Source organism: Lactuca virosa, chromosome 3, assembly GCF_052849685.1.
Source record: "Lactuca virosa cultivar CGN04683 chromosome 3, Lactuca_virosa_CGN04683_v6, whole genome shotgun sequence".
In the NCBI taxonomy this organism is placed as follows: Eukaryota; Viridiplantae; Streptophyta; class Magnoliopsida; order Asterales; family Asteraceae; genus Lactuca; species Lactuca virosa.
In genome coordinates this window covers 315,127,024-315,133,768 of record NC_136428.1, presented here as the reverse complement: position 1 = coordinate 315,133,768, position 6,745 = coordinate 315,127,024, and positions in this window count along the sequence as shown.

The following is a 6,745-nucleotide window of genomic DNA, read 5'->3' as shown; positions in this document are numbered from 1 at the left end:
CACCAGTCAAGTAAGCGGTGGGTGAGAGTGGACACCCATTAAACTGCCATTTTATAGGCAGTAACCTTATACCCCCCTTATAGTCCAGCTTCGTGAATGAGGCCTACTAACGGTAATACTGACTTGTCTTATACATATATATATATATATATATATATATATATATATATATATATATATATATATATATAATTAAACTTATAATATTATGAAGTATAAGGGTTGAATTTTAACTTTTAAAACTCTATGGTTTGGAATTAAACTTTCATTAGTGAGACTTTACAAAATCCAGAGCTTGAGGGAAAGTTTTGAAACTTGTCAAAACTCTTCAATTCTATAACTTATGAGTTTAATGTTGGTTTTATGAAAAGACTCTTGACTTTCCATAACTCGAGGACAAGTTATGGAGTTCATTAAAACATTTATGATAAGACTTTTCATGTTCCATAACTTGAGGACAAGTTATGGAACTCATTAAGGAACATTTAGATCAATTCTTACAAGGAAAACTATCATATAATATTCTATTGATCTAATCTAACTCATATAGCAAGACAATTTATACCAAATAATACAACTAATTAACCTATTATCTTAATATTTGACAATTGTCCTTTCATTTTCCATAACTTATGAGTTTAATGTCATTTTAATGTATGAGACTTTTCATTTTCCATAACTTGAGGACAAGTTACGGAGTCCATTAAAGGCATTTAGATCATTATTTTAATTAACACAATAATCAAATAATTCATACATGATCTAATTAAACTCATAAGAACAAGATAATCATATCAACAATCTTCAAAAATTAGCCTAATCATATAAACTAATACAACTCTTGAAAATATGACAATTATCTTTTAATTGGACAAACATGATCACTACCGTATCAAAAAACAAATTTCATGGTTCAAAAAACAGTTTGGTGTAATGATCCTAATCCAATTATTGCCAAAAACTCGAAATTCTGCACACAGATGCATCACCACGTCGTGGTAATTATTGCCACATCGTGGTGGGCATGCAGAAACGAAATTGGCAGATTTTCCAGCTTTGAAAATAACACAATGCAACAATATAACAAAAAACAACCCTAGGCTCTGATACCACTGAAGGGTTTTGAGCACTGTATGAAAGAACCCCTTTCACACACTCGATATTGTTACTCCAAAACATGCTACATGCATATTCAAAAATAATATTTTACATTGATAATTTGATTACAAAAGACTGGATACAAACCGACTAAGTTTTAGTATATTACATAACTACCCAGGATATTAAAGCTTTTATACAAACGTAAACCCAAGTACAAAAGTAATAGTATAAACTATTCTAAATCTTCCAACAGTATATAACTACATTGGATGCTTATTACCTGCAATTGTTAAACACTGAGAGGGGTAAGCGGTGACACTTTGTGAGTTCAATAATAGATACAATATAACGTTATGCCATTTATATACTTCAATATGGCAGAAGCAAAGGGAACAAGGAACAACAAAAGCATATGTGAATCATGCGACAAGCTTTCCATATCAATCAATGATTTGATTCAAAGATATAGAATCAATGATACATAACAATTTCAATACTTGATATACATCAATAACGCTTCGGCCCAAATAGCACATAAGACATACAATTTCTGATTAAACATTTTGGTAGATTTCAGGCTTTCAGCCCTATCTAACCTTCTGCCAATGCCATAGGGGTAGAAGTCATTCTCTTGCGAGACATGCTCTACATGGCCAGAGGCTACATACCAATACCCCTGTGAATCTAAGTACTTTCACTGATCATATGGCCAAAGGTACAACTTCGCTATCAAAATAGCACGAAATAATAACACGGGAAAATAACATGGAAAATCACATAACATATATAACACATAACATACAATTGTTCCTATATATTGAACTCACCGTGAAATAACCGGGGGTTAAAGTATTAATTTGTGCAGAACTTCGTGTCTAAAAATGACTTTCTATGACAAAATCGGGGATTTTAGTTGAAAACCGGGCTTTATGCGGGCAGAGTTTCAACTTGAAAATATCATTTTCTCGGGTCTTTGGTGCGTCAGGACTTGCTTCGGGTGTCGGGGATGATACTAGGACTTCGGGGGTTAAAAGTAGGCTAGAGAGGGGTTTTAGAGTGAAAGAGATTGAAAAATGGCAACCAAAATAGGGCAGCCTCGCATCCCTTATATAGAGTCCGAAGCACCTTACTACGCGGGGCGTAGTCTCGCAGTAAGCGGGGCGTACGTGACACGCGTCCGATTCTCGGGAAGGAGGGCACATGGCTCGGACGTGTCTGCTACGTGGTTACCATGCGAAGACGGATGACGTGATCAATCCGAGGCCCTGCCATGCGAACGCTGGGCGTAAGCCTCTACGCGGGGCGTACCTCCTCGGACTAGTCTCGATATTTGGGCCATAAACTTCAAAAATTCATATCTTTCGCATACGAGCTCCGTTTTTTACGTTCTTTATATCCATGCGTAGGTGAGATTATACTCTACAACTTTTGTTTTAGACTCCGTTGGCAAATTTTGACTTTATTTTTAAAGTTATATTTTTAACAGGCCGGGACAAGATAAGTCCGTTAAAAATTCATAACTTCTTCATCTGACGTCCGTTTTCATCTGTCTTTTTACCGTTGTACTACTATTGATGAGATCTTCGATTCTCGTTTAGATTGTGTCGGCTAAAAATCACTTGATCTTTTTCGAGTTTTTAGTTGTCTACTTCTATACCGAAACTTAGAAAAATCATAACTTCCTCAGACGAAGTCAGATTTGGACGTTCTTTTTATGAAAGTTCTCGGTTTAACGAGTACTACGACTTTCATTTAGATCACTAAGGCTAAAAAACAGTTTATCAAAAACTCACTTTTTACGCTAAATAGTGTTTGCCGGTTTTGTCGCGGATCTTCGATTGGTCATAACTTCTTCGTTATAACTCGGATTTCGATGAGGTTTTCGCCTAAATGTTTCTAACGAAATTATCTACTACTTTCAATAATATAATTTCCCTTATTTTCAACTTCATATTTTCATTAATTTTCAATAGTTGACGTTTTGATCGGAATCTCAAAAGACTTCCCATCACTTTCTGAATGATTCTAAACATAGTTTTACTTCAATTCTAGTAAAAACTATCTTGTTAGAACTCAATGATCAAAAACATATAATAGTATTCATTTTAAGCTAATAAGCTTTACAAAACACGATAATCGAACAAGGTTATTAACGTGTATGTTACACTATAACACTCCTATGGTGCACATGCAACCCTAAATGCTTAGGATCTATGTTTTCTCTAATTATACATGCATATTTACAATTTTCCAAAGCATATATCTTAACTAGCATACAAATTGTCAAATGAACAATACAACTAGTTAGATGACTTACCTCTTAGAAGGACTTGTAGTTCTTGACCTTTGAAAGCTTAAGCACCTCAAGTGTGATGCCTCTAATCAATATGCAAGAGGAGGCTTGAGAGAATAAGTTACTTGCACAAAATCAATATCACTCTCCAAGAAACTTGTGTCAAGATGGTGTAACCGATTTGTGCTATAGGGGGTTCTATTTATAGTGTGGCAAATGCTAGGGTTACACTTTGTAAACCCTAATGACCTTTCATCTTACTTAGGATCCATGGTTTAACCTCCATGGACTATCCATGGATTATATCATTGGTTTAGCCCATCCTAAATAACCATGGATCATTAGCCCACACTATTAGAATCATTGATTTACACAATCAATCCCCATATATTTAATTAGTCTCTTTTGATCACAAAATTAATAAATTAATTCTTGATCAATACTTGTTAAATAATATGATTTCTCAATTAATATATTATACTTATAATATATTAATAAATCATAAATAACCTTATTCTCAAAAGTCCATCCTATCAAATTGCACTGGTGAAGGCAACCCAAAAGGACCATGCTACAATCGGGTCAAGTACATCCCAGTTATAGTTATGGGCTTAGACACCAAATCCAACAATCACATCAATAGCCTGGTCACCAACTGCGCGTCCCACCTCCTCCCACTAATCTCGTGCCCTGTCTTTGAGAAGATAGGAATCAAGTATGACCTTTGCCTTCTCGGGGAAACTGCTCGTGCGGAAGGCATTAGCAACATCCGCTAGCCACCTCCTTCTCGCTATCGGGTCCTTTGCCCCGTGATAGTCCGGAGCTCTACATGCTCGGAACTCCCTGAAAGTCAAGGAATGCGCTCCCACCAAGGCCACCATCACAGAACGAAACGAGCTCAACCTCTCATCTAAAATCTCCAGAATTCCCTCCTTGACCATACCAAAGATCACATGAGTCTGCTCAAGAATTCAACGCGTAATCTCAGACGAGATGAACTCCCTAGTCTGATCATCTAGTTCTCTGGCTCTAGAACCTGAGCCCGAGCCCTCCCCGGCACCAGAACAGCCAACAGGTCTTCCCCACAGAGTCACCATACTGAAAATAGACCATATAGACCATCAGAATAAGCATCAGAATAAATCGAGGAATCTCAATCTCGACAAGCTCCCTGGTTTCATCGCAGCTTTCATTGACTCGAGTACGGATCCTCTGTTTCCAGTAGTACGGGCCCATACTACCTTTCACATCAATCCGTACTTTCCTCAAGGATTGCCTTGAATCAGCAAAGTCACTTATATCTATATAATTAACCCTCATCAAGATAAGGATCCCAACACTAGATCTCATCCTAGATTTTCCTAGGGAAAACTCCACACCACTCTCCGCCATCAGCTGCAGAAGGAACTACCGCTAACTTCCTCTAACTAAATTACGAATACAATCACATATCACTAAAACTAGACAATTCTTCGAATGAAAGGTCTCACACTACAACGCTTGGACTCAAACAAGAGCTGTGCAATAGAGTTAAAACCTAACCTTCTAAAATTATTTAGTTCCCATAATATGTAACTTAGCATATTCTCTTACTAGTTAGCTGAAGCTAGTGACAACTCCTAGAAAGCACAAAGCAAACAACATTCGAGCATCAAGTAATCGGAACCAGGTATCACCTAATCAGGCCATCCTATCACTAACTGGTCAGTACTAGCATGCTGGTCTACAATCTCATACAATAGGCATATAAATACATCTCTCCTAGCATTCTATCATGAAATATTGAGCAAATCGTTAGCCCTAACTAGCATGCGATTCACAGATCAAATCATATCAGATAACATGTATGAGTATTTTGGGAAAACTTACTTGAGCTCGGTCGATTGCATGCACCACACCCTTTCTTGTCTATACCATTAGAGGAATGAATATGAAATACACTATTACCTAAATTGTCTACACACATCACAGTTTCATACACACCATCACAAGGTAAAGCTTCAAAATAAAAAAATGTCATTTTTATAAGCATAAATAGAATCATTCTCATTATTAAAAGAATATCTAAAACCTTGTTTAAACAATGCATGAAAGGAAATAATGTTTCGTGGCATTTATGACGAGTAGCAACAATTTAATAAATCCAAACTAACACCATCACTAAGCACTAAACTACAAACTCCAATCTTGATGACAGGTGAAGACCGCCTATTCCCCATGATCAAGTTTATTCTTCTGTGCTCCACATCCTCACTTCTTCTTAGCCCCTGCAAATCAGAACAAATGTGAAATCCCCATCCTGTATCAAGGACCCAAGAACGAGAATATGATGAGTTTTTAGATAAGATACTATATATACCTACAGAAGTCGGCTTCACTTTGCCATCCTTAATGTCTTGTAGCTATATCGGGTAGCTTCGTTTCCAATGCCCTTTATCATTACAATAGAAGCAAGTGGCCTCTTTAGGGTCAGAGCAGGGGGAGTATCAAAGCTGGACTTACCTTTGGGTCCATTGCTTGATGACCCGGCTTGATATTTTGCCTTCGAGTTCTGTTTTGGAGGACCTTTCCTCTTTTTCCCTTTCCCTTGACCAATGTCCAGAATGGGAGCACTAGCAAGAGTGGAGGCAACACTTTTTCCCTTCATTACCGCTTCAGCTGTTCACAGGAGGTTGTGAAGTTGAGACAAAGTGGTCTCATTGTTGTTCAAAGGATAAGTTAGGATAAACTGATCGTAACAACTTAGTAAGGAGTTCAAGACTATGTCGATAGCCAACTACTCATCAACATTCACATTGAGCTTGACAAGCCTATCCACGTATCGTTGCATTCTTTGCACGTGGCTGCTAACATATTCTCCCTCTTTCATCTTGCTTGCTATGGGAGGCTTTACCACATCGTACTTTTCCTGACGAGCTCGCTTATGGTATTTCTCCATAAGGTCCTTGTTCATCTTGTATGGCCAGTAATCCTCGTAGTATCTTTGCAATTTAGGAGTCATTTTGGCCACCATGATGCAAGCAACTTTTGTTGCATCATTGTAGTGTTTCTTGTAGGAGACCATTTCTTCAGGAGTGACCTTCTCTTCGTCGATCTCATCTAATGGTGTCTCAAGGACATATTCCTTGTCCTCAAAACGAAGGGCCATCTTTATGTTGCGTATCCAGTCATTGTAGTTGGTGCCATCTAATGTCATCTTGGAACAGATGTTTAACAAGGTAAAGTTATGGGAGGAGGAGGAGGAGGACCGAAAACATCATTTGGAGTATACATCTATAAAAGAAAGGTAGTTTTAGTTAGATAAGAACAATCCTCAATATAACAACCCAAAAATGAAATATTAAGGCTAGG